This window comes from Hypanus sabinus, chromosome 21, assembly GCF_030144855.1.
Source record: "Hypanus sabinus isolate sHypSab1 chromosome 21, sHypSab1.hap1, whole genome shotgun sequence".
In the NCBI taxonomy this organism is placed as follows: domain Eukaryota; kingdom Metazoa; phylum Chordata; class Chondrichthyes; order Myliobatiformes; family Dasyatidae; genus Hypanus; species Hypanus sabinus.
In genome coordinates, this window is record NC_082726.1 from 22,418,794 (window position 1) to 22,445,137 (window position 26,344).

Sequence of the window (26,344 nt, forward strand, 5' to 3'; positions counted from 1 at the left end):
TTATCCCTTTAGTTCCAGAGCCTGATGGTTGAGGAGTAATAACTGTTCCTGGACCAGGTGGTGTGAGTCCTGAGACTCCTGTACCTTCTTCTCAACAGCAGCAGTGAGAAGAGAGCAAGACCTGGGTGGTATTGGTCCCTTGTTGATGGGTGCTGCTTTCCTGTGACATTGCTTCCAGCAAATGTGCTCAATAATGTGAAGGTTTTTATGCATGATGCAATGGGCTGTAGAATTCTTGTAGATTTTTCCATACCAGATTGTTATATATATAATGTGAAAAGAAGTGGTTTAATTTGACGTGTCTTCATCACCCTTACCAATTTTTATCAATGTACCACAGAACATATCCCATCTTCATTCATAATGACTTGGTATGCCAACTGCTCCACACATAACTGCAAGAAACCGCAGAGAGTTTTGGACTCAGTACTTCCACGGGCTCTGTCTATAGTTGTTATTGCCTCAGTAAAGCAACCAGCATAAAGACCTTAACCCACCCCAGACATTCTGTCTTCTCCTCTCTCCCATCAAAAAGAAGATACAAAAGTCTAAAAACTTGTACTACCAGCTCATGTACAGCTTCTACCCTGGTGTAAAATTATTAAGTGATTCCCTGTTCTGATAAGATGGACTCTACTCCTCATGATCTACCTCTTCATGATCTTCCACTTTATTGTTCACCTGCACTTCATTCTGCATTGTTATTGTTTTTCTACATCGATACACTGTGTAATAATTGAACTGTATGTACACTGTGCAAGACAAGCTTTTCATTGTATCTCAGTACACGCATCAGTAATATACCACACCATTCAATATTTCAGCTGATGGTAGAACTTCTTGTGCATAACCAATGTACCTAATTTTCACTGCTGCCATCTATTCAGAAGAAAGGATTAGAATAGGCTCTGTAGGCTTTAGTACATTTTTCCATGGGATGTACAGGCCATTCAGCCCATCTCACCAATACCTGCTTACAAAGCAATCAAATTTCCTACTAACGTTCCCTGTCACCTATTCTCTCACATTCTCCTCAACTTCATAGAAGTTTGTGAAGATTCAGCGTGTCACCTAAAACTTTGACAAACTTCTACAGATATGCCATAGACTGTACACCGACTGGATACATCATGGCCTCAAATGGGACATTAGTGTTTCTGTACCAGACCATGATGCTGGTAAAGGATACAGTCCAGTCCATCATGCCTAAAACCCTCCCCACCATTGAGCGAATCTACAAGGAGTGCTGTTGCAGGAAAGCAGCATCCATCATCATGGTCCACCACCATCCAGAACCATGTTCTCTTCTCACTGCTGCCTTTAGGAAAGGAGCCTGAGGTCCCACACCACCAGTTTCAAGAACAGTTATTATCACTTAACTATCAGCCTCCTCCAAGAGGACCACAACCTTGTCACGGTTTGGAAGCTTGCGTGCCTCAATGACCCAGAGAGCTACGTTGGCTGCAGTCAGGGCCTTATGCTTTGGCTCTTTGTTAGGCAACTCATGCCAAACAGGTCATGAGTTGGGTAGAGGCCAGACTAAGGGTCGTCCGCCGACCCTCCAGGTTTGGGCGTTCATCTTAGGGCTGAAAACCCTGACTGGTAAGACAAAATTGTTACTGAAACAGCAGTGAAGAATCCTTCTAACATATGGTGGTTATTCCAGAGTCTCCACCTGGGACTTGTATGACTGATGGTTATGAAAATTAAGAAGAAGCTACTGCCATGAAGAAGGAAGCCCTGAACATCAGCAGAGATGGACGATCATCATTGTTGTCCTAAGTGCCAGTGGTGGGCAGTAAGTTACCATCAAGCTCTTGAACAGAGGGTAAAATTTCACTCAGTTTCACCCACCCCAACTCTGAACTGATTCCACAACCTATGGACTCATGTTCAAGTAGTCTACAATCTCATATTCTCTATATTTATTGCTATTTATCGGTTATTACTATTCTGTTTTTTTTTGTATTTTCAGTTTGTTCTCTTTTGCACACAGGTGGTTTCTTCATCTTTATTGAAGATAGGTTTCATCTTTATTTTTATTTTATCTTCATCTTTATTTTATTTTATCTTTATTTTTATTTTATCTTCATCTTTATTTTTGATAGGTTTCAATGAGATTCCACCAGTGAGTACAGACCCAAAGGTATCAAATGCTTTTAATACATACATTAACCCTATCATTCCCAAGATAATTCTCATGAACCTCCTCTGGATGGTTTCCAATTTTCCTCCTACATTTCTTTAATTTCTACAGTTTTACATACCTGTAATGCTGCTGCAAACACATTTTTTACTGTAGCTCCACCTCACCACAGAGGTGCTTATAAACCTGACTTGAACTGACCTGAACAGACTCAATGATGGAGGTTTCCATAACTCATGCAGCTTTCACCACCCACTACCTGAGGCAATTTAAGCAACACACACAAAATGCTGGAGGAATTCAACAGGCAGAAATCACTCGAGGTAATTTCTCTTCTTTTCACACTTTAGTGGACTTCACCATTTTTTGAGGCTGTGCCTCCTTATTCTAGACTCATTTGCCAGGGAGACATCCTCCCTGTATCTACACTGTTGTGCCCTTTATAGCTTGTTTCAATAAGGTGAACTGTTACTCTTCTAAACTCTAGACTTGTATACACTTTTAAATTTGGGATGGTGCAGCACTGTTGCTGTTAGTGCAGTGCTTTGCAACATTGGCTATAAGATCAGGTTAATTTCCACTACTGTCAAGGACATTGTATGTTCTCTCTGTGACCACATGGGTTTCTTCCTGGTGCCTCAGTTTCCTCCCACATTCTAAAGAGGTAGGGTTAGGGTTAGTGAATTGTGGGCATGGTATGTTGGCACTGGAAGCATGGCAATACTTGCAGGCTGCCCAGCACAATCCATGCAGGTTTGATTTGATGTAAACAACACATTTTGCAGTATGTTTTCATATATATGTGACAGGTAAAGCTGATCTTAATGTCTAACCTACCCAATCTCTCCTCATACAACAGATTTGTCTTTAAAAGAACCAATATTGTGAAGCTTCCCGTCCAAGAATACTCTTTGTTTTAGCTAAGGGTGATAAGTGGCTTCATGCATCAATATGGTGGATGGTCACAGTCTTTTCCCAGTGCTGGGAAGTCTAAAATGAGGTTTAATATGAGAGGGGAAAGATTTAAAAGAGAACTGGTTGACAAGGTTTTCACACAAAGGGTGTAGGGTATATGGAACAAGAGGCCCATGGAATTGATAGAGATAGACAGCATTATAATACTTAAAATTCAAAAGGATCTGGCTCAGGAAGGCTCTTTGGTCAGAATGTTTGATTTGGGCCGATGGGCCTGTTTCTGTACTGCACAACTATGCTACCAAAAGTTTACACAATATTCCAAATATGGTCTTTCTAAGGCCTTATATAAGTGCGGTAAGATACTTTTTTTTTCTCTGGTACACCTGAACACTTTCTATAAAAGCAAGCATATAATTTTTTCTCGTTTCTCTCTGAACCTGTGTGTTGAGCTTTAAGTCCTTTGTATACAATGCCACCCATGTCTATCTGAATGGAATTAAAGCCAAGAAGCAAGAGCCAGGAGCAATATCTCTTCTTCATATCAAGCTTCATGAACATAATAGCATAGTGTTTATTATTATTCAGAGCTCTATACTAATCTGGAGGGATGGGCTCAAATCCCCCTGGAAGGTGAGATCATCAAATATGTCTTAATTAAAAAATAACTATGAGTATTAGCTGCTGTTTTGCAATGGACCCCATTGCTTCACTAATGTTCTTCAGGGAGTGAATTCTGCCAATCCTACCCTTCTACCTAAATATGACCACATCAACCCCCCCCCCCACCCCATAAAATGGTTTACAGCTATCTGCTCCCCAAAGGGAGTTGGGAGTGGGGATGCTGATGGGCATTTGAAGGGAAAATATGTGGTGGGGGAATGGGGCTGCAGAGAATTCTTGGGGGGCCAACATAGACTCAATGGGCAGAATGACTTCTTTCTGTGTGGTAAGAAAATGCAGGAAATTGTAATGTGGAACCCACTCAGTTGCTGAGGGGCTTCCAGACTATATCTTCCTGTATTTTCAGCTGCAAACCAGACAATTGCTGGATCATCTGGCAAAACCCTGTGAATGAAATCTCAGTAAAATGCAAAGAAACCTTCTGATCTTTTTTTTAAAAAATATGTTTATTTATTGAGATACCACATGGAATAGGCCTTTCTGGCCTTTTGAGCCACACCACCCAGCAACTCCTGATTTAATCCTATCCTAACTGTGGGACAATTTACAATGGCCAATTAACCTACCAACTGGTAAGTCTTTGGACTTTGGATGTAACCAGAGCATCCAGAGAAAACTCACGCGGTCACGGAGGGAAAGTACAAACTCCTTACAGCCAGCGGCAGGGACGGAACCTGCTTGCCTGTACTGTAAAGCATTGTTCAAACCACTATGCTACCATGCCACCCATCTTGGATTCTTGAGATTGCCAAGGCATAGGCCCTTCAGCTAATCACATTCATGCTGTCCATTGATCTATACTAATCATCTGTATTTGTTCTGTGGTCTTCTGTAATTGAAAATTTTAGAAGATTAATATCATTCCCATATTTTAGCTCTCTGTTGTTGGCTCTGGTTCTACAATAACTTCCTTAATCTTCTTTTTTCTCTTTACTTGCTTCTCTTTACTTTTACCCCCATCTTCAGAGTTTTATATTGCCCACTTTCTACCCCAAGCCAGACAAGGCTACCTGATCTTTACTCCTCTCCTCTAAATCATATAACTTTTTGGTGTCAATGTGGTGCTGCGGGTTTCATTAGTTCTAGTGATCCAGGTTCAACCCTGACTCCAGTTCTGCTTGTGTGGAGTTCACATGTTCTTCCTCCAGGTGCTCTGATTTCCTTTCACATTCAAAATACATGTGAGCTGGTAGGTTAATTGCCCATTGTAAGTTGTACCTAGAGGTTAGGTGAGTGTTGGAATCTGGGGAGAGTTGTTAACAGCGGCACAGTAGCATAGTAGTTTGTGCCAGTGATCACCAGTTGGGGTTAAGTTCCTACTACTGCTGGTAAAGAGTTTGTACATTCTCCCCATAACTATGTGGTTTCCTCTGAGTACTCCAGTTTCCTCCCACTTTGTTGAGACATATGGTTAGGGTTAGTAAATTGTGGGCATGCTACTTTGGTGCCAGAAGCAGGTCTAAACTTGCAGGCTGCCCAGTGCAATCCTCACTGATTTGATTTGACGTAAATGACGCATTTCACTGTCTGTTTCAATGTTTTGATGTACGTGTGGCTAATAAAGTTAATCTTTAAATCTTCAATTTTTTTAATCTTTGGAATATAGGGAGAATAAAATCGCATTAATGTAAGATTAGTGTAGGCTGACAGGTTCATTATACTCTGTAAATACAGCAGAGGAGAGCCAGGAGAAATGCAGCCATGGTTGCCATCACTACCATATATACATGTCCCACCTGCAATAGAGCTTGGGGATGCAAGATAGGACTATATAGTCATCAAAGATCTCATCATTAAGGGAGTGGACGTCGTCATCAGATTTCGATGGACAACCGAAGAGAGACTCTGTGAATTATCACTAGTGTAGGGGAGAATTAGGGTGAAGTTTACAGATACTTGAGACAGAATAGGCAACAGGGAATATAGGTGGGGCTGATGGGATTGCTCCGAGAGCCAGCATAGACTCAAACAGACTGAATGGACTCCCTATGTCATAAAAAAAATGCTGTACTGTTCTATGTTCCATGTCTGATGTTTGTGCTAGTACCTGTCAATACTGTTCCCATTTTCCAATACATAGCCCAAGTCTTCTCTGCTGTGATATTTCAGATGTTCATGTTGTAACCCCCTGGGTCACCTCAGGCTCACTCAGCTCATTCCCGTCTTGGGGGAGCAGCCTTCGACCCCGCCAAACTGGGTAATCAGCTGGTGTGGATGCTGTGTGATGTCCCCGCCTCGCCCAAAAACAGACAGTACACCATAAGCGATTAAATTAGTACAATTTATAAAGGTTACTATAACTAAGTGATTAATAACGATACAGTATATATGAAGAGAAAAAATAAAGAAAAGGCGCCAAACTCATCAAAGTCCAAACCACTTCGTGCACAACCGTTGGAGCTCAATTACTGAAGTCTTCTGGCCACCATTCGATCCCCTCCGAACTCCTCGACTCGCAGCTCAGGACCCTCCGAGTGGTCAATCGAGCACATCTAGCTTCAACCCCCCTCCTTGGAGTACCTCCTGGCCTCGGACCCCCGCTTGGGGTCCGATCCTCGCCCAGCTTACAGCATTGCGTCCTCTCTCTCAACCCCCTCGTGCCGATCTGCCAAAAGCCCGTCAACAAAAGCTTACAGACTCAGAAGAAAGAACATTAATCCCCATTTGGTTTACAAAGGAATACAATTCTCGTTATCAGTAAATTTTAACCCAAACAAGCTTCCAGCACTTTCTCGCAACAAAGAAGCATTCCTGCTAGTTAACAAAAGAAGCCCTTTTGATTACATACATAGTAACAAAGAAAAAAGAAGAAACCCCCTTTACAATGTAAATACTTCTTAAATGTTATGAGAGTACCTACCCCTCAAGAAGTCACCCCAGATTTCAACCACCTTCTGTGTGGAAGGATGTTTCCTCAGATCTTCTCTAAATCTTCTACCTTTAAATCCCTTAAATCCTTCTTTCAGATCAGGGATAAGGCTATTTAGAAATGTATTTTAGTTTGGTGGCCATCCAAAATAAGTGGAAAATAAGAAAGGAATACTGGATATACACAAAAGATCCAAAGAAATAATTTTTTAATCATCTAGTTATGCCTGTGGACCCAGCACTTGGTTCTTGTTATTTTCAGCAGAATTCTGAAACCCTCCAGTTCTGACCTCCTATTTGTTAATGAATCCATCAATGAAAGTGTTTGCTTTCAGCTTTCAGGCTGTAGTTGTTGGAATCTGGAACAAGAAACACACTGCAGGAGGAACTCAATGGGTCGGGTAGCATCCGTGGAGAGAAAGGAACTGCCGATATTTTGGGCTGAGATCCTGTGTCAGGACAAAGAAGAGACAAGAGGATTGACTTCCTGTGCATCCCCTATTTTTTTGATCACTCCGTCTTTAAAAACTTTGCTTTCCGCTGAATGGGGGCTAAACTCTGGGAATGTCAAAACAAACCTCCTCATACCTCTGCCCCTCTTTCCCATAAAACCTTTTTCTTTGACCAGTTTCTCCTATGTAGTACAGAGGCAAATTTTACTGGTTGAAATATCTACAAATTACCTCATAACACTTCACTGTTAATTGTGTCACAGAAATGAATTATGTATTCATTATGCATATGTCATAAGTATGAGAAAACTGGAAAATATTAACAAATGGCTACTGTAATCCAGAACAGCCAATTGCCAGGGAGATTAAACCACTGCTTCCATAATCACTCATTTCTCTATAAAACCTCTTCTTGCTTCAGTTTCAAATTCTCAATGTCTGTGGCTTTGCAATTAACTCATAAAGCTATCTGACTGAACTAAACAGGATCTAAGTGGTGTTTGTAACCTGATTTAATCGATTCTCAGTGCAAATTAGATGCAAAGTTTAATATCTGTCATTGGTCTCTGTTTTCGTTTTGGTTAAACTCAGTGCCAACTTTTTCTGTTGCCATTTTCTGCATTTATCATTTTGAATTTATCAGTCTTCTATTATGAATTTTTGATACCTGTATTGCCATAAGTAACTCTTCTGTTCTTGGGAAGAGGTCTTTAACTGTGAGCCGGGCATTCCAAGCTTCTTTGTCGACATCTAGTCTGCTCAGATCATGGGGATGTGTTCCATGGATGGTCATGTTCTTCCATTGGTTAAGTTTATTATTATTAATGTTGAGGCCCCATTTTGAATATGGTTTTCAGTTCTGATCATGCTGCTGTAAGAAACATACCATTAAAGTTGAAAGAGTGCAAAAAAGATTTCTGAGGCTGCTGCTGGGTCTTGACAAGTTGAGTTATTTGAGGTTGAACAGGAGCATAGGAGAATGAGGGGTGACCTTGTAGAAGTGTATAAAATCACGATATACCGAGTGAATTTCGCATTACATATCCCAATAATTAAGCACACAACTGCAAAACAATATGTGAGACCTTTACACACGCTGGAGAAAAATGAGGTGAAGATATGGTAGCAATTTTAAACAAACCAGATGCCAGGGTATGGGATGATTCTGATCATGTCCACAATATCCTGATGTGGGAAGGTGAACAGCCAGAAGTCGTGGTACATTTTGGTGCCAATGACATAGGAAGGAAAAGGGAGGTCCGGAAAACAGACTACAGGGAGTTAGGAAAGAAGATTGGAAGGAGGACCTCAAAGGTAGTAATCTCGGGATTACTGCTGGTGCAACGTGACAGTGAGTATAGGAATAGAGTGAGGTGGAGGATAAATGCGTGACTGAAGGATTGGAGCAGAGGTTAGGGATTCAGATTTGTGGATTATTGGGATCTCTTTTAGAGCAGGTGTGACCTGCACAAAAAGGATAGGTCGCACTTGAATCTGAGGGAACCAATATCCTGGCAGGGAGGTTTCCTAAGGCTATTGGCAACTAGAATTGCTGGGGGTGGGAACCAAACTGGAGAGATGGAGGAAAGGGTGTTTGGCTCATCTATAGAGAAAGCTTGGAGACAGAGCAAGAGGGAGGGTAGGCAGGCGATAGAGAAGGGACACACTCAGACTCATGGTTTGAGAAGTGTCTATTTTAATGCAAGAAGGATCATGAACAAAGCGGATGAGCTTAGAGTGTGGATCAGTACTTGGAGCTATGATGTTGTGGCCATTATAGAGACTTGCAGCGGGAATAGTTACTTAGAGTGCCAGGCTTTAGATGTTTCAGAAAGGACAGGGAGGGAGGCAAAAGAGATGGGGGCATGGCACTGCTGATCAGAGATAGTCCCACGTCTACAGAAAAGGAGGAAGTCATGGAGGGATTGTCTACTGAGTCTCTATGGGTGGAAGTTAGAAACAGGAAGGGGTCAATAACTCTACTGGGTATTTTTCATAGACCACCCAATAGTAACAGAGGACAGGGATGCGAAAGGTTCCAGGGGATGGGGAAGGTTCCAGAGAATTGGAGGGTTGCAGATGTTGTTCCCTTATTCAAGAATGGGAGAAGAGATAACCCAGGAAATTATAGACCAGTGAGTCTTAATTCAGTGGTTGTTAAGTTGATGGAAAAGATCCTGAAAGGCAGAATTTATGAACATTTGGAGAGACATAATATGATTAGGAATTGTCAGAATGGCTTTGTCAAAGGCAGGTCGTGCTTTATGAGCCTGAGTATGTGACTGAACACATTTATGAAGGTGGAGCTGTAGATGTAGTGTATATGGATTTCAGCAAGGCATTTGATAAGTTACCCCGTGCCAGGCTTATTGAATAAATGAAGAGGCATGGGATCCAAAGGGACCTGGCTTTGTGGATCCAGAATTGGTTTGCCAACAGAAGGCAAAGAGTGGTTGTAGACAGGTCATATTCTGCATGGAGGTTGGTGACCAGCAGTGTGCCTCAGTGATCTGTTCTGGGAACCCTTCTCTTCATGATTTTTATAAATGACCTGGATGAGGAAGTGGAGGGATGGGTTAGTAAATCTGGTGATGACACAAAGCTTGGGGGTATTGTGGATGGTGTGGAGGGCTGTCAGAAATTACAGAGGGACATCTACAGAATGCAAAACCGGGCTGAGAAGTGGCAAATGGAATTCAACCCAGATAAGTATGAGGTGGTTCATTTTGATAGGTCAAATATGATGGCAGAATATAGTATTGTGGTAAAACTTTTGGCAGTGTGGAGGATCAGAAGGATCTTAGCATCCAAGTCCATATGACACCTAAAGCTGCCGCGCAGGTTGATTGTGTGGTTAAGAAGGCATACGGTGCATTGGCCTTCATCGACTATGGGATTGAGTTGAAGAGCTGAGAGGTAATGTTGCGGCTATACAGGACCCTGGTCAGACCCCACTTGGAGTACTGTGCACAGTTCTGTTCACTTTACTACAGGAATGATGTGGAAACTATAGAAAGGGTGCAGAGGAGATTTACTAGGATGTTGCTTGGATTGGGGAGCATGTCTCACGAGAATAGGTTGAGTGAACTTGGCCTTGGAGCGACGGAGGATGAGAGGTGAGCTGATAGAGGTGTATAAGGTGATGAGAGGCATTGATCATGTGGATTGTCAGAGGCTTTTTCCCAGGGCTGAAATGGCTAATACGAGAGGGCACAGTTTTAAGATGCTTGGAAGTAGGCACAGAGGAGATGTCAGGGTAAATTTTTTATGCAGAGGGTGGTGAGTGCGAGGAATGGGCTGCCGGCAATGGTGGTGGAAGTGGATATGATAGGGTCTTTTAAGAGACTCCTGGATAGGTACATAAGAAAAATAGAGGGCTATGGGTAACACTACATAATTTCTAAAGTAAGTACATATTTGGCATAGCATTGTGGGCCTAAGACAGACAGACAGACATACTTTATTGATCCCGAGGGAAATTGGGTTTCATTACAGTCACACCAACCAAGAATAGTGTAGAAATATAGCAATATAAAACTATAAATAATTAAATAATAATAGGTAAATTATGCCAAGTGGAAGTAAGTCCAGGACCAGCCTATTGGCTCAGGATGTCTGATACTCCGAGGGAGGAGTTGTGAAGTTTGATGGCCGCAGGTAGGAATGAGGGCCTGTATTGTGCTGTCGGTTTTCTGTGTCTATCTTTTCAAATGCTCACTACCATTCCTTTAAGTCCCATGAAAAAAAAGAATTAGTAAGTAGTTAGAAAATAAATATTCAGTTAAAAATTAAGATCATAAAGATCTTCATAGTAGCAAAGAAAAACTATGGAAGAACTAAATGGAGCTAAAAGCTAGCACATCTCTTGAACAAAATAGTCTCTTGCAAAAGCATCTGGATTTAACACTATTTAATTAAGATGAAGATTTTAAAGGCCCAGTTTTCTGTGCAAACAGCTGTCAAATAGTAAGGATCTGGAACACACTTCCTTAGAGAGTGGATAAATCTAGTTCTCTATCAGAATCTAGATGAACACTTGCCTAAGCATTGAACACTGCAGACCAAGCATTAGGTGACCTAATTATTATGGGAAGGTGCCCACTTGTCAGCATGGCTGAGCTGGATCTAATGGCCTGTTTCATGATTATACCTAGGTACAAGTACCTAGTGGCTGTGTGCCTGGTCAACTGAATTCACATGAATGTGATCCTGGTCTCCTGAGAGGGAGGTGTTGGTGACCGGGGAGGTAGAGGGTTGAGGAAAGGACTAAGACCTGGCATCTCACACAGCCACAAAACATACATCTGAAGAAGTTGGTAGATGATGGGGAATTTCAACAGCAGGTGAAGAATTGTTCTGAAGCAAGCCACTGACTCCAGGTCACCTGTAGTTGTGGCATCTGCAATGGCAATGGGCCAGTGGTAACCCTCACGGTTTCATGGACCTGAATTGAATTCTGACCTTGGGTTCTGTCTGCTCAGAGTTTGCCTGTTCTCATTACAACTTCTTGGGTTTCCTCTGCACATCACAGGGACCTGCTGGTTGGTTAATTGTTCACTGCAGATTGTGCATGAATAGCTAAAACTACAAAGGGAAATTGATAGATGTACTGTATATGAGAAAAAGTCATTCAAAGTCACAGTCAAAATCAAGTTTATGTCAAGAAGAAAATCATAAATTAAGCATAAATGATCGACACTTAGAACAAAAACGCAGGGGAATACGGAGATTAATATTAGGACTGATGAGATAGCTCTACTTGGAGTCAGATCGGTTCCAATTGGATGAATGGCCTCCTATGTTATAATAAATGGGTAATAAATTGGTACTCTCCTCCCAGACTCCTGACTCACTGGGTGGGTGGTGGAATCTCTCAGTTTCACAGGCCCACTGCTGCTGTAATGGCTGGGTGCCAATTATGAGGTGAAAGAGAGTATATATGCCTGGAAAATATGGTGATGTGAGCTTTATGATAGAATAATTGGTAGTAATAATGTTGGGGTAGTGGCAAATGTCTAATTATGTGACGATCTTAAGCTGTGCTGCTGTGTAAGGCTCTGGCAGTGCCCTGCAAGGGAATATAGGACTTCCCTCTGAGATAGACCTAACCTCATGGAGCCAGACCCCTGCCATTCACACCTTACGCCTCAGCAACACCAGCGCTGTGGTTACAGGATGTTATTCTACTCTACTTCATCCAGGGTGCCTCTGAGGCAATGTTTTCCATGCCTAACAACATTTTCCCAACTGTGCTGTCTGAATGCTTCCATCAAAATAATAGGGTGAATTGCAGATTGTGAGAACTTTAACAGGACAGGAGGGAAATACAGTCCATATTTTGGGCTGAGACCCTTCATTATTTTCCTCTTAGCTGCTGCCTGACCTGTATAGCTCCAGATTTCCATCATCTGCAGTCTCTTCTGTGTTTTGTGAGGACCTTGTCTATTTCCCATTTATATATAATTTCTCGCCAATTATTATTCAGTCAAGAAGGTCCTTTGGGTTTTGTGTTTCAGCTTGGGTTATTTCCACTGCATGCATTTGGTTTAACATCTCCCATTGGGAGATGTTGTTTTCTATGTGCAGTCTGTCATGTTTCCTGTGTAAGATCTGATGAGTCATGGTTAGAGGTGTATGTTGAGACAAGAAAATGTGAATTGGTTGGATAGAAGGCTTTCCTGGATGAGGTATTTCATGTGACAGCCATCTCTCCTTCCTTTCTTCTCTTCAGGGCAATTATTATATTCTATTGAGGGTTATCTTCACTGGAGCTTTGAAGACGAACAGCTGTCAGATTCTGTGTTGGATGATGGGGTAGAATTTGATGGGGACAATTACTAATTCAGTGATGACAGTTCAAAGTACCACACACAAGACAATCAACCAATGTGCAAAGGTCAATTAAATATGTAAATACAAAAAACCCCCAAAATAATAATAAAAATAAATAAATAGGCAATAAATATCAAGAACATTTGATCAGCACAGGTCTTCAGTATTCAGCCTGGTACCCCATCCGGGCTGAATGTTTTCTTTTGGTTACCCTCCTGAGGTTTCTTTCATATCAGCCTCAGAGACTGAAATCACAGGGTGTTGATGGCTGTGGGAGTTTGTGAAGTTACCTCTGTACTTTGTCAGTCAAAGTGAGCATGAAAAGCATTGTGCTCATTTGGCAGTGAAACCTTGATTTTGCTTTGTAGGAAGAGATAGCATTCAAGTCCTGCGACAGCTGAATATAGACAGCATCTAACTATGATTCCAGTTTGGTCCAGACTTGCCACTCAGCATGTGAGATGGCTTTCTGGACTTCATACCTCGACCTTTTGTATTTTACTTGGTCGTCAGACCTGAATGTTACTGATCAGGCCCTCAGCAGATTGCGGATCTTTTGGTTCATCCAGGGCTTCTGGTTGGGGAAGACTCTAAATGATTTTGTGGGAACACACTCATCCACAACTCTCTATAAAGACTGTGACTGACTTTATAAAGTCCATGACAACTGTGGCATATTCATTCAGATCTTCTGATGAGTCCTGGAATATGGTCCAGCCCATTGACTCGAAGCAATCCATATCTGTTCCTATTGCTCCCACAACCACCTCTTTGTTGTCCTTACTTATGGAGCCTTGCTCTTTACCCTCTGCCTGTATGTAGGTAGGAGGAGGACAGCCAAATGATCTGAAATCCTAAAATGAGGTCTAGAGATGCAATGTAGACATTCCTTATGGTTTTATAGCAGTGGTCAAGTGTTTTGGGACCACTGGTGCTGCAGATGAAACGTTGATGATAATTGGACAGAAATTTCTTCAAGCAAGCCTAATTGAATTCCCCAGTAATAATTTGAAAGGCTGCAAGGTAGGCTGTTCCTTGCTTGCTGTTCACAATATTAATAGATTGAGTGCTTGCTTATGACCAGTCTTTGGCCAGATGTAAACTGTGGTCAGGATTAGGGTGGAGAACTCTCTCAGTAAGTAGAATGAACAGCATTTAATCATGAGATGTTCCAGTTCAGGGGATCAAGAGTGTATCAAGACTGCAATGAGTGTATCATGAATCCCAGATTCATGAGTGTATCAAGAGCACCACAATGAGTATATCATGAATCCCAGATTCCCACCTTTAACCTGGCGGCAAAAGATAGTGATATATTCAAGGTCATGGTAGATTTCTGGAATCGAATGAATCAAGGAGAAAGGGGTTTAGCCAAGAAAATATCGAATGTAGGACAGGCTGTAAGTTTATTGACTTGTGAAAGAGGTTCCATGTGTCTTCTGAGCCAGTTTGTCTGTTTCTCGTTTTGTTGTCCCATTTGTCACATCCTATTTGTTACATCCTCATTCTGTAGAATGTTTTTTGCTATTTCTCATCTGAAGTTATTTCCCTTGTTCATCCTTAAGCACTTTCACAAAGTTCTCGCTGCAGGAAAGGGTGATGGCAAGATCTGGCATCTCACACCAACCACACCAACCACATAGCATGGATCAGAGGAAGCTGTGAGATGAGGTGGAAGTTCAAAATGAGGTGAAGGATCATTCTGAAGCAAGCCACCAACTCTAGGTCACCTGTGGTTTTCACTTCTGCAATGGTGAACCTCAGGGTTCCTGAGACTGTTCAATTCTGACCTTGGATGGTGCCTGTGTAAGGTTTTCCTATTCTTATTACAATTTCATGGGTTTCCTCCCATATCCCACAGTGGATAACTGTCCACTGTAAATTGTTCTTAGTGTGTAGGTGAACAAGCAAAGCAACTAATGGAGATTGACAGATGTATGTGAGATGGAGTAAGTCAAAGTCACAGTCAAAGTCAAGTTTATTGTTACATGCAGAAGTACATGTACATATGTACAAATACAATGAAAAATTTACTTGCAGCAGCATCACAGGCACGTGACATCCGAAATCCAATATTCACTCGGAAGACATAAATTAGTTATAAATGATACAACTTTTTTAGGAAAAAGAACACAATTAGAAAAAATAATAAAGGGGAATATGGAGACCAACACTGAGACTGATGGGATTGTGCTACAAGGAGACAAAATGGACCCAATGGTGTCTGGTGCTCCCGGCGTGGCCTCCTGTATATCGGTAAGACCCGACGTGTATTGGGAGACGTCTTCACTGTGCACCTCTTCTCTGTCCACCAGAAAAAGCAGGATCTCCCAGTGACCACCATTTTAATTCCCCTTCCTATTCCCCATTTTGAGATGTCTATCTATGACAGCCTTCACTGTCGTGATGAGGCCACACTTAGGTTGGAAAATCAACACCTTAAATTCTATCTGGGTAGCTTCCAACCAGATGGCATGAACATAAATTTCTTGAACTTCCAATAATGCCCCCCCCCCACCTCTCCTTCACCATTCCCCATCTTCTTTTCCCTTTCCCACCTTATCTCCTTGCCTGCCCATTACTTCCCTCTGATGCTCCTTCCGCTTTCTTTCTTCCATGGCCTTCTGTCCTTTTCTATTGGGCTCCTTCTCCAGCCCTGTATCTCTTTTGCCAATCAACCCCCCCCCCCAGCTCTTTACTTCATCCCTCCCCCTTCAGGTTTCACCTGTCACCTTGTGTTTCTCTCTCCTCCCCCCCCCACCCCCGCCACCTTTGAAATTTACTCCTCAGCTTTTACTCTCCAGTCCTACTGAGGGTCTCAGCCTGAAATGCCGACTGTTCTCTTTTCCATTGACGCTGCCTGGCCTGCTGAGTTTTCCAGCATTCTGCGTGTGTGTTGCTTGGATTTCCAGCATCTGCAGATTTTCTCTTTTTGATATGTGGAGGGAAATAGAGTTAACATTTCAGACAGAAACTCTTCATCCTTTCCCTCGTTAGATGCTGGCTGAGTTCCTCCAGCATTTTCTGTGGCTCCAGATTCCAAGCATCATTTACGTTTTGTGAGAACATTGCATATTTTCCAGTCCTATACAATTTGTTACCACTTATTATTCAGTTAAGATGGTCCTTTGGGTTTTGTGTTTCAGCTTGGGTTGGTTCCACTGCATGCATTTGGTTTAACAGCTCCCTTTGGGAAATGTTGCTCTCTATGCAATTTGTCATATTTTCTATGTAAGATCTGATGAGTCATTGTTAGATACTGTAAGTATACTGAGACAAGAAAAGCTTAATTGGTTGGTTAGTAGACTTCCCCGGATAAAGCTTGTCATGTGACAGGCAACTCTCCTTCCTTTCTTTTCATGATATATATTATAATTATATATTGGCACTTATCTTCACTGGAGATTTGCAGACTGGGAGCTGCCAGATTCTCTGTTGAATTGATGGGGTAGATTGTGATGGGGATGATTAATAATTCTTTAACTAAGCAGCATTGGATAGCGACTCATTCAAGGTTAGGGTAGTGATGCACCATCAATAACTCACTCTGAGATGTAAGGCGAGATATCGGCTTTTATTGACTGGAAGAAGGAACAAGCAGTGAGTGACCACCATACTACATCCTGGAGACTGAGAGGCTGGGCTCAGGCCTCGATCGCCTTTATACAGGGGTCTGTGGGAGGAGCCACAGGAGCAGTCAGCAGGGGGCGTGTCCAGACAGGCACATAGTTCACCACAGGTAGACTTCTGGATTCGTGTGAATCAAGGGCAAAGGGGATCAGATAAGAAAGTGTAGGACAGCTATGAGTTTATTGACTGAAGTCACAGTTTTCATGTGTCTTCTGAACCAGGCTTGCCTTTGTTATTTTGTTATCCCATTTGTCATATCTTGGTTTTCTACAATGTTTTTGCTACTTCTCATCTGAAGTTGTTTCCCTTGTTCTTCTTTAAGCACTTTCACAAACTTCTCCTTGTTGTGTCCCTCCTGACTATGATACATTGCATCATCTCCTGCTCTGACTCATTTATGCCCAGGACCAGCCAAACCTTTCCTTCCTCTTGCAAGGTGCAGACGTTTAAAACCACTACTTCTCCATTTGCTTCAACATCCTAAACCACTTCTTGTGAAAACACAGTTTTGTTCTCATAAATACATGTTATTTCACTGTCTCAACAAGTAGTGTTTCCCTCTGGCACACCTATTGCAGAACATGAACTTGGAGAATCTCGTAGTTGTTACAGGCAGTGAGTCAGCCCGTATTGCCGGTGATATATTCTGGAAGTTTTTGAAATCTCTGAGAAGGAGAACAGTGAGAAGTTTGCTTTATTTCTGATAGAGTAGGTTAAGATTATGGCCCATGTACATAGGCACCTTTTTCATCTGCATCACAAAGGCATCTACCATGGATTAGAACCATTCAGATCCTATGTGCGTGCAGATGGTTGTACCAGTCCTGCAGCCTTCTGCCCTTGCCTATTCAAGAGCATATCAGAACATGTTGTGACTGCATCTGATTTCTCTGGCAGTATGTTCAAGTTATAAACTTTGTATGAAAAATCTTCCCTTGTAGTCCCCTCTAAATCTCTTCCACTCACCTTAAATTCATACCCTCCATGGAAAAAGGGTTCTTGCTATCTACACTGTGTTTGCCTCTCATAATTTTATATACCTCTCTGTTCACCTTCAATCCAGAGGGTTCAAGCCTGCTTAGCCTTTCTCTCCCTATAACTAAAGCCCTTTACAGGCACATTATCCAGCTTTTTGTTATTTTGTGCATCTCTGTCTACACAGCACAATGGCAAAGGTCTAGTCAAAAGAAGCCTGGAAGTCTTTCTATTGGTCTGGACCTTTCCAAAAGCTACATCCCAATATATCACAACCCCACTGATGTGAATTAAATCCCTTTTCATTGCCTAAAACAGAAGGAATTTGGATCTCAGACTTGACATTAGTCAATATGATCTTTTCTTCCAATCTCCCTGGAGATGACAATGTCCCTCATGGCCAAAGGACAACTTAGTGAAGGTAGAAAATTGGTTCCTCCATACATCCCAAATATTAGGGCAGCATACTAACATAGCAGTCAGGTATTGCAGTTCCAGTGACCCTGGTTCAATTCACACCACTGGCTCAGTAACCACAAGACTGTAAGGAATATGTAGGCCATTTGGCTCACCACTTTCCTCCCACATTCCAAAAACATATGGGTTAGTAGGTTAGTTGTTCTCATGGGTTTAATTGTGTGCTAACGGCTCGTTGGGTCAATACCGCACAGTAATAGGCCTTATCTCTAAATAAAAAAACTTTCTGCTGAATTGCAGAAGCTCCCTCACGATCATTGTGATTTTGAGAATGTCATATCAATCCAACAATCAGCTCAGCAATTTAGACCTCCTGTTGCACCTCCGCTCACCCAGTAGTTTTAGGCTTGATCAGGAAGCCAGTATTCATTCCAGCCCTGCCACTCGTATACAGTACTCTTGTGACGGCCTCTCTCCAGAACTCCTACAGCTCATCCCAGAGGGTACAGAAAGAAGCCAGGAAGAACACATTTTCTCAAGATAGGTTGTTCCAGAGAATTGAAAATTTTAAAAAAAACTGCTAACATTTGAAATAAAAGCAGAAAATTTTGGGAACGCTCAGCAAGTAAGGCAACATCTATGGAGAGAGGCACAGTGCTTAAGGTTTCGGGAATTAAGGGTTAAACAGAGAAGGTGGGAAATGGGTTTGGAAAAAATATCAACCATGATTGAATGGTTGTGTAGGCTTGATGGGCTGAATGGCCTACATACACCTTATGTTCTTATGGTTGATATTTCAGGTCAATAGCCTTCCAGCCTCAACCTGAGACAATTTTGCTGTTCCTCACTCCACAAGTACTACCTAAACTGTTGAGTGTTTATAGTAATTTCAGTTTTTTCCTTTGCTCCAGTTAACAGGTTTGTGGAATAATCTGGGAAACTGCCTAAAACATCTTTGATTAAATCCAATTAAACTCCTGGCAGAAAGCAGCTTCACAAATGTCATCACTCAGAGTTTGGTAGGTATATTTTTTGTTTGATTTGAGGCTGATAGAAGAAAAGCAATGATCCTGGCAGCTCATTTTTTCCCAAGCTCTATTTCTTAGTACTTTCCATAACAGTGTAATTTGCGGTGAATCTTTGCTCCAAATGGATATCCCTGGCCCAGTCTCTCTATTTCAAGTGATTCACTTCAAGTCCCTGTGAAAGATGCAATAGTTTCTGCCTAGACCAGTTGATAGGGAAGTGTGATGCAAGCTTCAAGGATCTCCTGCAATAAAAATCTGCTGGAAGAATTCAGGGAGACAAGTATGAAGGGATTGGAATGGTTGACATTTTGCTGAGAAACTCTGCATCAGAACAGTTCTGAGGTAGGGTTTTAACCTGAAGCATTGACAATCCTTCTCCCCCAACAGATGACGTTGGCCTGTTGACTTCCTCCAGGTTCTAGCATCTGTACCATTGTGTCTTCAAGGACATAATATCAAATTGTTTCTCCCAGATCCTATTTCCAAATTCTGTGGTTTTGTTCCTAACGAAAGAAGCTAATCCAGCCTTCTCTGCTCCACTGGGAATGCACTCCTCAAACCAAAGGCTGTCTTATCTCTGATCATCCAGATAAGTCTAATGTTTTATTACCCTGACAAAATGCAAAGTCTAGAGCTGCCCACATTATAACGAAACTAAGTAGTCACGTGAAGTTAGTCCATTGATTGGCCATATCACTGTTGATTGAGAGATCAGTTTGGAGGAGATAAATGGCCTTTTCGTCTTGGCTCTTGTCTACTATTCTAGTCATCTGACCATGTACATTAATTCCATTTACCAGCTCATGTTCTGTACTTTCTACGCCTTAGACATCATCTAGTTACATAGAACATAGAGCAGAGTACAAGCCATTCAGACCACAATGTTGTGCCAACCTCTTTACCTACTCCAAGATCAATCTAACACTTTACTTCCACATAGCCCTCCATTTTCTTTCATCTGCCTATCGAAGAAACTCTTAAATATCCTTAATGTATGTTTCTATCACCACCTGACAGTGTGATATTAGCCATTGACATTCTGAGAAAAAGGGGCTGGCTGTCTTATGCTTCTGTTCATCTTATGCACCTCTATCAAATCACTTCTAATTTTCCTTCATCCTAAAGAGAAAAGCCCCAGCTTGCTCTATCTTTCCTCAGAAGACAATGTTCTCAAATCTAGCCTTGCATGCTGGTAAATTTCCTCTGCACTTTCTCTAAAGCTTCCACATCCTTCATATAATGAGGAGACCAGAAAGGAATGCAATTCTCCAGGTGCAGTCTAACCAGAGTTTTATAGAGCTGCAACATTACCCCGAGGTTCTTGAACTTATTCCCCTGACTAATGAAGGCCAACACACCATATGTTCTTAACAACCCGAATAACTTGTACAATCCTGCCATTAGCCTTGTCCTCTGTCTTTATGTTAGAACTTTGAAAATGTATTACTTCTTACTTTTCCAGATTGAACTCCAACTGCACTTCTAGCCCAGCTCTGCATCCTGTCTGGGGGGAGAAAACCCTACCTCTGACATCCGCATACAATCTTCTCCAACCATATTAAAAAGATGTCCTGTACCCTATGACAACCTTCTACACTATCCACAGCAACTCCAATGGTCGTGTCATTATAAATGTGGTGAGAGTACCTGAGACTCGGAGTTTCAGATTACAACCACTTTTCAGGTGAGAAAAAATTTCCTCAGATCCCTTCTTAGCCTCCTGACTCTTGCCCTAACTTAACATAAATCCTTGGCTCTTGGACTCCATGAAACCAAAAATCAAGTATCTGTTGTTAGGGCTTTACACTTTCATTTGTTTACAGACATGGGCCTCACCAGCAAGGCCAAGACCTGTCCATTCCTATTTGACCCAGATTGCATAGTTTGCCATGCCATTTCATCAGATCCTAGATCTGGAGCCTCAGCTAGACCAGACTGAGCATTTTCCTTCCACAAAGGCATCAGCAAACCTTATGGGTAGAGTTACATTTTCTAGTAATTAATATAGGTTTTTATTCAATCTTCATTAAATTTACAGGGTTCATGAAGGATCTGAATTCATGTCACAGTCAGCAGTTCCATATCTCTGGATGTTACTTTAGGACAACCAAACAGTTAATCCTTTGGGCTTTTCTAGTTGTTTGCACTTACCTTTTCAAAGGACTATTTATACCTCAAAGTTTTATTAATCCTCAGGTTAACGGATGAAATTCTAAGCCAACTAGATTGTTTAGTGTACTGCTATTAAACTCTAGTTAAATATGAGTCAGCAGTTTCCAGTGGCGATATCTCTGTGTCTGGCTCGTGATAACCTGACTCCCTTCTGCTGATATTGTACAGATGGTAGCTCTTAAAAAGAGATTGTCTGTGCCAGGAAGAAGGTTCAATGGGTATGTTCCACAGAAGTTCTTGCATTTGATTATCTGCTTGCAGCAGTCCTTTACATAAATAAAGCTAGTAATCAAGAACTCAACAATAGCTTTGTTTATCTGAATGCAAACACTTGTTCATTGTCATTTGTAAATTTGCCAGGTTTTGTACTCCTTTCCCGAAATTTGATTCGATTGACGTCAGCTTTATCGTGGCCTTTGGTGACAAAGTCCTGCATGGGAGGATAATCAAGAAAGTTCAGTTACTTGGCATTGAGGATAGGTAGTAAATTGGATTCAACATTGGCTTCACAGCTAACAAAGTTCCAAGTAAATTTATCATTAAAATATGATACATCAGCATGTACTATCCTGAGATTTATTTGCTTGCAGGCATTCATGGTAGAACAAAGAAAAGCAATAGAGTCAATAAAAAAATTCAAAATAAAGAATAACAACATACAAAAGACAACAAACTGTTAAACCCAGCACAAAACCTGTGGTCTTCTGAGTAATAGCGATCCGTGCCCTTCTGTACATTCAGAGACACGGACAATGTATAATGAGCACTTCAGGGCACCGGAAAGGTAGCATTAACCTGGTCTTTGCAAAACCATCCATAACAGGATAAGCAAAGCAACATCAGCTTCCACTTCCAAGCCACCATTCTCAGCACTGAGAACTTTCTAACTGGTTGCATCACTGTCTGATATTGAGGGGTCACTGCAGAGGACCGGAGAAAGCTGCAGAGAGTTGGAAACTCAGCCAGTTCCATTATGGGCATGAGCATTGAGGTTATCTTCAAAAGGCAGCGATCAAAAAGGTGGCCTCCATCATTAGGACCCAAATTAACCAGGACATGCCATCTTCTCATGGTTACCATCAGGGAAGAGATACAGGAGCCTGAAAGGACACACTCAACAGTTGAGAAACTTCTTCCTCTCTATCATCAGGTTTTTGAACGGGCAATGAAACAATCCATGAAGAAACCACCTCATTTTTTTGGTTCTCTTTTGTCACTACTTATTTAAATGTATTTTTCTTACATATTGTATGTATACTTCTTATTGTTTGGCACTGTACAGTTGCTGTAAAACAACAAATGTCACAACATATACCAACAATCTTAAACCTGTTTCTGATTCTGATTCAAACTCATTTAAACCCTCATTACTTGCAATTCAATATGGGAGTGACCTTTCCAAAAATATCTGAAATTTGGAAATCTGTGGTTTATATGGATATTAAGTTTATGTAAATCACATTAATCCCATTAAGCTAAAACAAAGCATTTAAAGTGCGTTACTGTTGGTAATATGCTAGCAAAGCTAAGAATTACGTTATCAAGAAAATCTTGCAACATTTGTTCAACCGAACTTGAGCAATCAAAAGCATGAAACATTATTTAGCTCACTGTTTACAAAAACAATAATGGTGGTCATTACTCATAACCCATTGACAGTATTTACAAGACATTTACTCAATGACCTCTTGACTTCATTCCTCCTGTGGCCAATGAGTGTATGTCCGTGGTCTTCAGCTGCTGCAGCCCATCCATTTCAAGGTTTGACTTGTGCTTTTGGAGATGCTCTTCTGGATACTGTTGTTTTAATGCATGGTTATTTGTGTTACTGTTGCCTTCCTGCCAGCTTGAACCAGTCTGGCCATTCTCCTCTGACCTCTCTCACCAAGAAGGCATTTTTAACCACAGAAGTGTCACTCACTTTTTGTTTTCCATATCATGCTCTATAAATTCTAGAGCGAGGTTTCCAACTTGGGGTTTACAGACTCTTTGGTTAATGGTAGTAGTCCATGGTATTAAAAAGTTCGGGAGCCCTGGTCTAGAGATTGTTGTGCATGAAAATTCCAGGAAATCTGCAATTGCTAAGATATTCAAACCAGCCCATCTTGTGCCAACAATCATTCCATGTTCAAAGTCACTTAGATCATATTTCTTCCCATTCTGAAGTATGAACTGAACTAATTGACCATCTCTGCATGTGTTTATGTATTAAATTGCTGCTACATGATTGGCTGATTAGATAATTAGCGAGCAGGTGTACCTAATCAAGTTGCCACTGATGGTTGGGTGGATATGGGATTGAGGACAGCTGAATGAACGCACTAATAACTTGAAGAATATTTGATTAGATATAAATAATCATACCCATATATAGACATGGCATCTTCTAAGAATGATGTAAGAAAAACAATAAATCAACAGCAAATGCTGGAAATCAGAAACAGGGAGTGTTGGAAGTGCAGAAATACCACTTGTGGGGCAAAAAACAGAATCAATTGTTCGGGTCAAAGACTCTTCACCAGAATTGGAAAAACAAATTCATTTTAAGTTGTGGAAAGGGTGGGGGAGTGAAAGATGTGGCAAAGGTCAGAGGTGCTGTAGTGATGTGTTTGATGAAGTTATAGATTAGGAATAATAGGCATCCGTTAGTCTCGTGAGACCATGGATTTGTGCCTTGGACAGTTTCCAGGGCGCAGGCCTGGATAGGGTTGTATGGGAGACCGGCTGCAAGTCTCCCCTCTCCACGCCACCGATGTTGTCCGAGGGAAGGGCACTAGGATCCATGCAGCTTGGCACCGGTGTCGTCGCAGAGCAATGTGTGGTTAAGTGTCTTGTTCAAGGACACAACATGCTGCCTCAGCTGAGGATCAAACCAGTGACCTTCAGATCACTAGACTGATGCCTTATCCACTAGGCCACACGCCAACACAAAGTTAGCTATAGATTAGCAAGGGAATTTAAAGAAAAAGTGAGAGAAAATACAAATACAACAGGTTAAAAGCATTGAGATTCTGTATATAGAAATGTATTATTTGGTTAAGCTATAAACTATTTAGACTGAAGGCATTCTACATATGCTGGAAATTTTGAGCAGCACACATAAAATGCTGAAGGAACTCAACAAGCCTGCCAGCATCCATGGCGGGGAACAAGGAGTCGGTGTTCTGGCCCAAGACCCTTCATCAGGACTGGATGGAAAGGGGAAAGAAGCCAGAAGAAGAAGGTGGGAGGGGGGAGCAATGGATATCTCAGACAGGGAGCGATGAGAGGATCCCTGTCAAGAGAAGATTCAAGCTACTTCAGACTCTGTATACCTCGAAGAGTCTTTGCTAAAGAGCAGAAAATCAAAAACAGGGGGTTCTGTTGATGCTGGAAATCCTGAGCGACACACACAAGCTTCTGTAGGAATTCAGCAGGTCAGGCAGCACCTATGGTTGTGTTCAGCACGTTAGCAGTAACAATTTGGGTTGTTTACTCCATGAGAAAAAGGACATTCAGACATATTCAATGTATCTTAAGCATTTGTTAGTCTTTTACTAGGATTTGTTAAAATCAACATAATATCACTCACATGATCAGTTTCAGATCCCTGCAATATACAAGGCATTCCATTCTCAATCATGGTAAGAGATAACCAGGCAAAAGGGGAAAAAGAGGCCAAAAATGGTGACGAGGAGGCGTGCAGGACTGAGATATATTGGCTGGTTGAGTTGTGCCTCAACAACCTCACTCTGTATGTCAGTACAACAAAGGAACTGATTGTGAACTTCAGGAAATGGAAATAGGGAGAACACATAACAATCCTTATCGAGGGGTCAGCGATGGAAAGGGTGAGCAGCTTCAAGTTCCTGGACATTGACAGAGGATTTGTCCTGGGCCCAACATATTGATGCAATCATGAATAAGGCATGCCAGTGGCTATACTTTGTTAGGAGTTTTAGGAGATTTATTATGTCACTGAAGACTCTAGCAAATTGCTGCAGATGTTGCACATGAGGCTGCTTAGCAAGATAAGAGCCCATGGAATTATAGGGAAGTCGTTAGCATGGGTAGAGCACTGGCTGGTTGGCAGGAAACAGAAAGTGGAAATAAAGGGATCCTATTCTGGCTAGCTGCCAGTTACCAGTGGAGATCCAGGGGGTCGGTGTTGGGACCACTGCTTTTTACGATGTATGCCAAAGATTTGCACTATGGTATTTGAGGCTAAATTTGATGATGATACAAAGATAGGTAGAGGAGTGGGTAGTATTGAGGAAACAGAGAGCCTGCAGAGAGACTTAGATAGTTTAGGAGAATGAGCAAAGAAGTGGCAAATGAAATACAACGTTAGAAAGTGTATGGTCATGCACTTTGGTGGAAGAAGTAAACGGGCAGACTGTTATTTAGATGGGGAGAGAATTCAAAATGCAGAGATGCAAAGGTACTTGGGAGTTCTTGTGCAAGATACCCTGAAGGTTAACCTCCAGGTTGAGTCGGTTGAGAAGAAGGCAAATGCAATGTTGGCATTCGTTTCTAGAGATATAGAACATAAAAACAGGGAAGTGATGCTGAGGCTCTATAAGGCACTTGTGAGATCACACTTGGAGTATTGTGTGCCATTTTGGGCTCCTTATTTTAGAAGGGTTATACTGACATTGGAGAGGGTTCAGAGAAGATTCACAAGAGTGATTCCAGGAATGAAAGGGTTACTGTAGGAGGAACGTCTGGCAGCTCTTGGGCTGTATTCCCTGGAATTCAGGAGAATGAGGGGGGATCTCATAGAAGCATTCTGAATGTTAAAAGGCCTGAACAGATTAGATATGGCAACGTTGTTTCCCAAGGTAGGGAATTCTAGGACAAGAGGGCACAACTTCAGGATTGAAGGGCGTCCTTTTAGAACAGAGATACAGAAAAATTACTTCAGTCAGAGGGTGGCAAATCTGTGAAATTTGTTGCCATGAGCAGATGTGGAGGTCAAGTCACTGGGTGTGTTTAAGGCAGAGATAGGTTCTTGATAAGCCAGGGCATCAAAGGGTATGGGGTGAAAGCAGGGGAGTGTGGATAACTGGAAGAATTGGATCAGTCCACAATTGAATGGCGGAACAGACTCAATGGGTCAAATGGCCTATTTCTACTCCTATATCTTATGGTCTTATGTACCATGCAGAGAATTCTGTTCAGTTGCATTACCACCTGGTATGGGGTCTCCAACGCATAGGATCAAAAGAAGCTTTAGAGGGTTGTTA